Here is an 11,347-nt window from a genome sequence, read left to right as displayed (position 1 = left end):
CGAATCATATCATATCAGCAGTAAAATGATCTTGAGGGGTTGCCCAAGAGGAATTGTGAAGTATATTGAAATGGTGAATGTTTGAATTGGGGTGTCTTTTAAGACACAAAAAGGCCGCAAGGGGCATTGATGGGCCCAAGCACCTGCGGTCCGTGACCCAAATGGGACTCCTGGTCACTCAATCACTCACTCACACACACACACACACACTCTCACTCACACACACACACTCTCCTCACTCACTCACTCACACACACACACACACACACAAACACACACACACACACACACACACACACACACACACACACACACACACACACACACACACACACACACACACACACACACACACAACCTCTCACTGCTCTCCCAGCACCGCTGGTCAGTGTGTGATTCACCTCACTGTGTGTTCACTGTGTGCTGTGTGTGTTCACTAATTCGGTTAAATTGGGTTACATGCAGAGAAATTAATTTCTCTCACGGGATCAAAAAAGTGTATATTCTATTGATCCATTTGTCTCTACCCCCTCTGTCTATATCTCTCTCTCTCTCTGTCTCTCTCTCTCTCTCTCAGCTGCATTGTTCCCCCTCCCCCGTTCTTTCCACACAGACACACACACACACACACACACACACACATATACACACACACTCTCTCTCCCTTCCTTGATCCACATGAAAATGAATGGCCAGATTTGCCATGAGTCGGTCAAGAATGACAGTGTGATGTAAAGTAAAAGGTAAAGAAAAAGTCATGTGTATGATGATTTTATTCAGGTTAAGTCATTTTTAGTGATTGAATTGGGGACTGACTAAGCCAGACCCAAGTTCTTATCCTCACAAAAATGCTTGGTTGGAATAGCATGTAATAACCAGAATACAGAAAAGTCAAACAATCATGACTTAGTTATGTTTTGTTTACATCAAGACACACACACACATTAAATACAGCAACAGGTTTTATGAATTCAATGATCTGAAGCAAAGATATTGATGTAAGCCTTACAGATGCATGATTTACAGTACACCAATCAACACACTGGTTATCTGGTGTTAGTGCTACCACTAGTCAGAGACAGAGCTCTGGCTTAGAGTGTGGCTTAGGGACTCTAGAGCCCACCTAGCGCATTGTCTGTTGTGGTTGACACATACATTCACGAAAATGAACCAAATTTGGGTGGCATGTGTGTTATTGCTATAGCTATTCAGAGACAGCGATCTGGCCAAGGGTGTCTTAGGGACTGTATAACGCCACCTAGCGCATTGTCTGTTGTGTTTGACACACATTCACGAAAATGAACCAAATTTGGTGGGCTTGTGCGTAATTGCTATCGATAGTCAGAGATAGAGCTCTGGCCTGGGGTGTGGCTTAGGGACTCTATAGCGCCACCTAGCGTGTTGTCTGTTGTGGTTGACACACACATTCAGGAAAATTGACCAAATTTGGTGGGCATGTGTGTTGCTCATGCACATGCCCACCAACACGCACATGTTGCTTTGTTAGATTCCGAAATGTCACATGTCTCCGCACCGCAGGTGCTCGGGCCCGCCATCGCCGCTTGCGGCTATATTTATTATTATTATTATACTTCTATTCCTCTTACCCTTAACTTTTTCGCCCTTTTTCACCAACTTCACATGCACTAAAACTCTTGTAATTTGGCATCTAGATGTGGAATTGTTAACTGTACTTAGAGACAAAGGTTTGGCCCAGGGTGTGGCTCAGGGACTGTATAGCGCCACCTAGTGCGCCGTCTACTGTGGTTGACGCATACATTCACGGAAATGAACCATATTTGGTGGACATGTGTGTTGTATTATTCTGAACAAGTTTTACATTTAAACTATATAGTGAATATTAAAAGAATTTGAATTATGTGAGATTTTCTGATTTTTGCACATCATGTATTTTGAAATACTTCTCCTAGACGGTTTATCGAAACTATGTCATTTCAGCACTAAAATGATCTTGAGGGGTTGCCCAAGAGAAATTGCGACCAGATTTTTAAATTTCAAAAGTATATTGAAATGGCGAAGGTTTGAATCCAGGCGTCTTGTAAAAGAAACAGGAAGTTGGCGTTATAGGCAGAAAACAGTGACTAATTTGGATCAAATTAAGTGGAGTATTAGTTAGTGTGTTTGTAGTCACAGTCATATACAAGTTTTGATGTGGCATTAATTCTGTCACTCAATAGTGTATTAATGATCGTGGTTGACACATAGTTTTACCTAAAATATTATGAAGTGAGTTTACAAATATTAATACTCATATGAACCTATGCTGAAATTTTGGCGTTAGCCACATTAACAGAAAGTGAGTTATTCAGGTTTTCATATGACTATGGTCTCTCCTATCCGCTCCTTTCTGCCCGCGCGTGTTACACACAGAACTACTGTCTTAGCCCCATGACCCCCCTCTCTCCCAGCTGGATGTCTCTCTAACCTCCCCCGCTTGCTACACAGAGACTCAGACACAGACACAGACACAGACACACACACACACACACACACACACACACACACACACACACACAGAGTCAAGAATGACAGTGTGATGCAAAGTAAAAGGTAAAGAAAAGATCATGTGTATGAAGATTTTACTCAGGTTAAGTCATTTTTGTGATTGAATTGGGGAGTGACTAAGTCAGACCCAAGTTCTAATCCTCGTAAAAATGCTTGGTTGGAATGGCATGTAATAACCAGAATACAGTAAAGTCATGTATTTTGAAACACTCAGACGGTTTACCGAATCAAACCAAGGGTTTATCGAATCATATCATATCAGCAGTAAAATGATCTTGAGGGGTTGCCCAAGAGGAATTGTGAAGTATATTGAAATGGTGAATGTTTGAATTGGGGTGTCTTTTAAGACACAAAAAGGCCGCAAGGGGCATTGATGGGCCCAAGCACCTGCGGTCCGTGACCCAAATGGGACTCCTGGTCACTCAATCACTCACTCACACACACACACACACACTCTCACTCACACACACACACTCTCCTCACTCACTCACTCACACACACACACACACACACAAACACACACACACACACACACACACACACACACACACACACACACACACACACACACACACACACACACACACACACACACACACAACCTCTCACTGCTCTCCCAGCACCGCTGGTCAGTGTGTGATTCACCTCACTGTGTGTTCACTGTGTGCTGTGTGTGTTCACTAATTCGGTTAAATTGGGTTACATGCAGAGAAATTAATTTCTCTCACGGGATCAAAAAAGTGTATATTCTATTGATCCATTTGTCTCTACCCCCTCTGTCTATATCTCTCTCTCTCTCTGTCTCTCTCTCTCTCTCTCAGCTGCATTGTTCCCCCTCCCCCGTTCTTTCCACACAGACACACACACACACACACACACACACACATATACACACACACTCTCTCTCCCTTCCTTGATCCACATGAAAATGAATGGCCAGATTTGCCATGAGTCGGTCAAGAATGACAGTGTGATGTAAAGTAAAAGGTAAAGAAAAAGTCATGTGTATGATGATTTTATTCAGGTTAAGTCATTTTTAGTGATTGAATTGGGGACTGACTAAGCCAGACCCAAGTTCTTATCCTCACAAAAATGCTTGGTTGGAATAGCATGTAATAACCAGAATACAGAAAAGTCAAACAATCATGACTTAGTTATGTTTTGTTTACATCAAGACACACACACACATTAAATACAGCAACAGGTTTTATGAATTCAATGATCTGAAGCAAAGATATTGATGTAAGCCTTACAGATGCATGATTTACAGTACACCAATCAACACACTGGTTATCTGGTGTTAGTGCTACCACTAGTCAGAGACAGAGCTCTGGCTTAGAGTGTGGCTTAGGGACTCTAGAGCCCACCTAGCGCATTGTCTGTTGTGGTTGACACATACATTCACGAAAATGAACCAAATTTGGGTGGCATGTGTGTTATTGCTATAGCTATTCAGAGACAGCGATCTGGCCAAGGGTGTCTTAGGGACTGTATAACGCCACCTAGCGCATTGTCTGTTGTGTTTGACACACATTCACGAAAATGAACCAAATTTGGTGGGCTTGTGCGTAATTGCTATCGATAGTCAGAGATAGAGCTCTGGCCTGGGGTGTGGCTTAGGGACTCTATAGCGCCACCTAGCGTGTTGTCTGTTGTGGTTGACACACACATTCAGGAAAATTGACCAAATTTGGTGGGCATGTGTGTTGCTCATGCACATGCCCACCAACACGCACATGTTGCTTTGTTAGATTCCGAAATGTCACATGTCTCCGCACCGCAGGTGCTCGGGCCCGCCATCGCCGCTTGCGGCTATATTTAGGGCCCGAGCACCGAGGTGCGGCCACTGAAAGTGGCTGCACCGTAGGTGCAAGGCCCTATTGTTTTTGCTCAGATTATTATTATTATTATTATACTTCTATTCCTCTTACCCTTAACTTTTTCGCCCTTTTTCACCAACTTCACATGCACTAAAACTCTTGTAATTTGGCATCTAGATGTGGAATTGTTAACTGTACTTAGAGACAAAGGTTTGGCCCAGGGTGTGGCTCAGGGACTGTATAGCGCCACCTAGTGCGCCGTCTACTGTGGTTGACGCATACATTCACGGAAATGAACCATATTTGGTGGACATGTGTGTTGTATTATTCTGAACAAGTTTTACATTTAAACTATATAGTGAATATTAAAAGAATTTGAATTATGTGAGATTTTCTGATTTTTGCACATCATGTATTTTGAAATACTTCTCCTAGACGGTTTATCGAAACTATGTCATTTCAGCACTAAAATGATCTTGAGGGGTTGCCCAAGAGAAATTGCGACCAGATTTTTAAATTTCAAAAGTATATTGAAATGGCGAAGGTTTGAATCCAGGCGTCTTGTAAAAGAAACAGGAAGTTGGCGTTATAGGCAGAAAACAGTGACTAATTTGGATCAAATTAAGTGGAGTATTAGTTAGTGTGTTTGTAGTCACAGTCATATACAAGTTTTGATGTGGCATTAATTCTGTCACTCAATAGTGTATTAATGATCGTGGTTGACACATAGTTTTACCTAAAATATTATGAAGTGAGTTTACAAATATTAATACTCATATGAACCTATGCTGAAATTTTGGCGTTAGCCACATTAACAGAAAGTGAGTTATTCAGGTTTTCATATGACTATGGTCTCTCCTATCCGCTCCTTTCTGCCCGCGCGTGTTACACACAGAACTACTGTCTTAGCCCCATGACCCCCCTCTCTCCCAGCTGGATGTCTCTCTAACCTCCCCCGCTTGCTACACAGAGACTCAGACACAGACACAGACACAGACACACACACACACACACACACACACACACACACACACACACACAGAGTCAAGAATGACAGTGTGATGCAAAGTAAAAGGTAAAGAAAAGATCATGTGTATGAAGATTTTACTCAGGTTAAGTCATTTTTGTGATTGAATTGGGGAGTGACTAAGTCAGACCCAAGTTCTAATCCTCGTAAAAATGCTTGGTTGGAATGGCATGTAATAACCAGAATACAGTAAAGTCATGTATTTTGAAACACTCAGACGGTTTACCGAATCAAACCAAGGGTTTATCGAATCATATCATATCAGCAGTAAAATGATCTTGAGGGGTTGCCCAAGAGGAATTGTGAAGTATATTGAAATGGTGAATGTTTGAATTGGGGTGTCTTTTAAGACACAAAAAGGCCGCAAGGGGCATTGATGGGCCCAAGCACCTGCGGTCCGTGACCCAAATGGGACTCCTGGTCACTCAATCACTCACTCACACACACACACACACACTCTCACTCACACACACACACTCTCCTCACTCACTCACTCACACACACACACACACACACAACACACACACACACACACACACACACACACACACACACACACACACACACACACACACACACACACACACACACACACACACACACAACCTCTCACTGCTCTCCCAGCACCGCTGGTCAGTGTGTGATTCACCTCACTGTGTGTTCACTGTGTGCTGTGTGTGTTCACTAATTCGGTTAAATTGGGTTACATGCAGAGAAATTAATTTCTCTCACGGGATCAAAAAAGTGTATATTCTATTGATCCATTTGTCTCTACCCCCTCTGTCTATATCTCTCTCTCTCTCTGTCTCTCTCTCTCTCTCTCAGCTGCATTGTTCCCCCTCCCCCGTTCTTTCCACACAGACACACACACACACACACACACACACACATATACACACACACTCTCTCTCCCTTCCTTGATCCACATGAAAATGAATGGCCAGATTTGCCATGAGTCGGTCAAGAATGACAGTGTGATGTAAAGTAAAAGGTAAAGAAAAAGTCATGTGTATGATGATTTTATTCAGGTTAAGTCATTTTTAGTGATTGAATTGGGGACTGACTAAGCCAGACCCAAGTTCTTATCCTCACAAAAATGCTTGGTTGGAATAGCATGTAATAACCAGAATACAGAAAAGTCAAACAATCATGACTTAGTTATGTTTTGTTTACATCAAGACACACACACACATTAAATACAGCAACAGGTTTTATGAATTCAATGATCTGAAGCAAAGATATTGATGTAAGCCTTACAGATGCATGATTTACAGTACACCAATCAACACACTGGTTATCTGGTGTTAGTGCTACCACTAGTCAGAGACAGAGCTCTGGCTTAGAGTGTGGCTTAGGGACTCTAGAGCCCACCTAGCGCATTGTCTGTTGTGGTTGACACATACATTCACGAAAATGAACCAAATTTGGGTGGCATGTGTGTTATTGCTATAGCTATTCAGAGACAGCGATCTGGCCAAGGGTGTCTTAGGGACTGTATAACGCCACCTAGCGCATTGTCTGTTGTGTTTGACACACATTCACGAAAATGAACCAAATTTGGTGGGCTTGTGCGTAATTGCTATCGATAGTCAGAGATAGAGCTCTGGCCTGGGGTGTGGCTTAGGGACTCTATAGCGCCACCTAGCGTGTTGTCTGTTGTGGTTGACACACACATTCAGGAAAATTGACCAAATTTGGTGGGCATGTGTGTTGCTCATGCACATGCCCACCAACACGCACATGTTGCTTTGTTAGATTCCGAAATGTCACATGTCTCCGCACCGCAGGTGCTCGGGCCCGCCATCGCCGCTTGCGGCTATATTTAGGGCCCGAGCACCGAGGTGCGGCCGCTGTAGCAGCGGCTGCACCGTAGGTGCAAGGCCCTATTGCTTCTGCTCAGATTATTATTATTATTATTATTATTATGTCTGTGGAATCCTCTTACAGGTCATGTTTGGCCTTTTTTCACCAACTTGGCATGCTCTAAAACTCTTGAAATTTGGCAGTAAGATGTGGAATTGGTAACGCTACTCAGAGACAGAGCTCTGGCCAAGGGTGTGGCTCAGGGACTCTATAGCGCCACCTACCGCGCTGTCTGTTGTGGTTGACACGTGCATGCACGAAAATGAGCCAAATTTGGTAGGCAGATGTGTTGCATGAATCTGAACAACTTTTACATTTACAATACATAGTGAATCTTAAACAAATTTGAGTTATGATTATGATTATGATTTTTGCACATCATGTATTTTGAAACACTTCTCCTAGACGGTTTATCAAAATCATGTCATATCAGCACTAAAATGATCTTGAGGGGTTGCCCGAGAGGAATTGCGACCAGATTTTTGAATTTCAAAAGTATATCAAAATGGCGAAGGTTTGAATTATGGCGTTTTATTAAGAAACAGGAAGTTGGTGTTATAGGCAGAAAAAAGGCTATGAATTGGATGTAATTTGGCAGTTACATGTGGAATTGCTTCTGCTAGTCAGAGACACAGCTCTGGCCTAAGGTGTGGCTTTTGGACTCTATAGCGCCACCTAGCAGCACGTTATCTGTTTTGGTTGACACAAACATTCACGAAAATTAACCAAATTTGGTGGACTTGTGTGTTATTGCTATGGCTAGTCAGAGACAGAGCTTTGGCATAGGGTGTGGCGTAGGGACTCTATAACGCCACCTAGTGCGTTGTCTGTTGTGGTTGACACAAACATTCACGAAAATGAGCCAAATTTGGTGGGCTTGTGCATTATTGCTATCGATAGTCAGAGATAGAGCTCTGGCCTAGGGTGTGGCTTAGGGACTCTATAGCGCCACCTAGCGCATTGTCTGTTGTGGTTGACTCGTACATTCATCCAAAGGAACCAAATTTGGTGGGCATGTATGTTATTGCTATAGTTATTCAGAGACAGAGCTCTGGCCTCGGGTGTGGCTTAGGGACTCTAAAGCGCCACCTAGTGCATTGTCTGTTGTGGTTGACACATACATTCACCAAAATGAACCAAATTTGGTTAGCATATGTGTTATTGCTATAGCTATTCAGAGACAGCGCTCTGACCAAGGGTGTCTTAGGGACTGTATAACGCCACCTAGCGAAATGTCTTTTGTGGTTGACACACACATTCACGAAAATGAACCAAATTTGGTGGGCTTGTGCGTTATTGCTATCGATAGTCAGAGATAGAGCTCTGGCGTAGGGTGTGGCTTAGGGACTCTGTAACGCTACCTAGCATGTTGTCTGTTGTGGTTGACACATACATTCAGGAAAATTGACCAAATTTGGTGGGCATGTGTGTTGCTCATGCACATGCCCACCAACACGCACATGTTGCTTTGTTAGATTCCGAAATGTCACAGGTCTCCGCACCGCAGGTGCTCGGGCCCGCCATCGCCGCTTGCGGCTATATTTATTATTATTATTATACTTCTATTCCTCTTACCCTTAACTTTTTCGCCCTTTTTCACCAACTTCACATGCACTAAAACTCTTGTAATTTGGCATCTAGATGTGGAATTGTTAACTGTACTTAGAGACAAAGGTTTGGCCCAGGGTGTGGCTCAGGGACTGTATAGCGCCACCTAGTGCGCCGTCTACTGTGGTTGACGCATACATTCACGGAAATGAACCATATTTGGTGGACATGTGTGTTGTATTATTCTGAACAAGTTTTACATTTAAACTATATAGTGAATATTAAAAGAATTTGAATTATGTGAGATTTTCTGATTTTTGCACATCATGTATTTTGAAATACTTCTCCTAGACGGTTTATCGAAACTATGTCATTTCAGCACTAAAATGATCTTGAGGGGTTGCCCAAGAGAAATTGCGACCAGATTTTTAAATTTCAAAAGTATATTGAAATGGCGAAGGTTTGAATCCAGGCGTCTTGTAAAAGAAACAGGAAGTTGGCGTTATAGGCAGAAAACAGTGACTAATTTGGATCAAATTAAGTGGAGTATTAGTTAGTGTGTTTGTAGTCACAGTCATATACAAGTTTTGATGTGGCATTAATTCTGTCACTCAATAGTGTATTAATGATCGTGGTTGACACATAGTTTTACCTAAAATATTATGAAGTGAGTTTACAAATATTAATACTCATATGAACCTATGCTGAAATTTTGGCGTTAGCCACATTAACAGAAAGTGAGTTATTCAGGTTTTCATATGACTATGGTCTCTCCTATCCGCTCCTTTCTGCCCGCGCGTGTTACACACAGAACTACTGTCTTAGCCCCATGACCCCCCTCTCTCCCAGCTGGATGTCTCTCTAACCTCCCCCGCTTGCTACACAGAGACTCAGACACAGACACAGACACAGACACACACACACACACACACACACACACACACACACACACACACAGAGTCAAGAATGACAGTGTGATGCAAAGTAAAAGGTAAAGAAAAGATCATGTGTATGAAGATTTTACTCAGGTTAAGTCATTTTTGTGATTGAATTGGGGAGTGACTAAGTCAGACCCAAGTTCTAATCCTCGTAAAAATGCTTGGTTGGAATGGCATGTAATAACCAGAATACAGTAAAGTCATGTATTTTGAAACACTCAGACGGTTTACCGAATCAAACCAAGGGTTTATCGAATCATATCATATCAGCAGTAAAATGATCTTGAGGGGTTGCCCAAGAGGAATTGTGAAGTATATTGAAATGGTGAATGTTTGAATTGGGGTGTCTTTTAAGACACAAAAAGGCCGCAAGGGGCATTGATGGGCCCAAGCACCTGCGGTCCGTGACCCAAATGGGACTCCTGGTCACTCAATCACTCACTCACACACACACACACACACTCTCACTCACACACACACACTCTCCTCACTCACTCACTCACACACACACACACACACACAACACACACACACACACACACACACACACACACACACACACACACACACACACACACACACACACACACACACACACACACACACACACACACACACACAACCTCTCACTGCTCTCCCAGCACCGCTGGTCAGTGTGTGATTCACCTCACTGTGTGTTCACTGTGTGCTGTGTGTGTTCACTAATTCGGTTAAATTGGGTTACATGCAGAGAAATTAATTTCTCTCACGGGATCAAAAAAGTGTATATTCTATTGATCCATTTGTCTCTACCCCCTCTGTCTATATCTCTCTCTCTCTCTGTCTCTCTCTCTCTCTCTCAGCTGCATTGTTCCCCCTCCCCCGTTCTTTCCACACAGACACACACACACACACACACACACACACATATACACACACACTCTCTCTCCCTTCCTTGATCCACATGAAAATGAATGGCCAGATTTGCCATGAGTCGGTCAAGAATGACAGTGTGATGTAAAGTAAAAGGTAAAGAAAAAGTCATGTGTATGATGATTTTATTCAGGTTAAGTCATTTTTAGTGATTGAATTGGGGACTGACTAAGCCAGACCCAAGTTCTTATCCTCACAAAAATGCTTGGTTGGAATAGCATGTAATAACCAGAATACAGAAAAGTCAAACAATCATGACTTAGTTATGTTTTGTTTACATCAAGACACACACACACATTTAAATACAGCAACAGGTTTTATGAATTCAATGATCTGAAGCAAAGATATTGATGTAAGCCTTACAGATGCATGATTTACAGTACACCAATCAACACACTGGTTATCTGGTGTTAGTGCTACCACTAGTCAGAGACAGAGCTCTGGCTTAGAGTGTGGCTTAGGGACTCTAGAGCCCACCTAGCGCATTGTCTGTTGTGGTTGACACATACATTCACGAAAATGAACCAAATTTGGGTGGCATGTGTGTTATTGCTATAGCTATTCAGAGACAGCGATCTGGCCAAGGGTGTCTTAGGGACTGTATAACGCCACCTAGCGCATTGTCTGTTGTGTTTGACACACATTCACGAAAATGAACCAAATTTGGTGGGCTTGTGCGTAATTGCTATCGATAGTCAGAGATAGAGCTCTGG

The sequence above is a fragment of the Sardina pilchardus genome, chromosome 3 (assembly GCF_963854185.1).
Source record: "Sardina pilchardus chromosome 3, fSarPil1.1, whole genome shotgun sequence".
Classification (NCBI taxonomy): Eukaryota; Metazoa; Chordata; class Actinopteri; order Clupeiformes; family Clupeidae; genus Sardina; species Sardina pilchardus.
Note: the sequence above shows the minus strand (reverse complement) of the source record.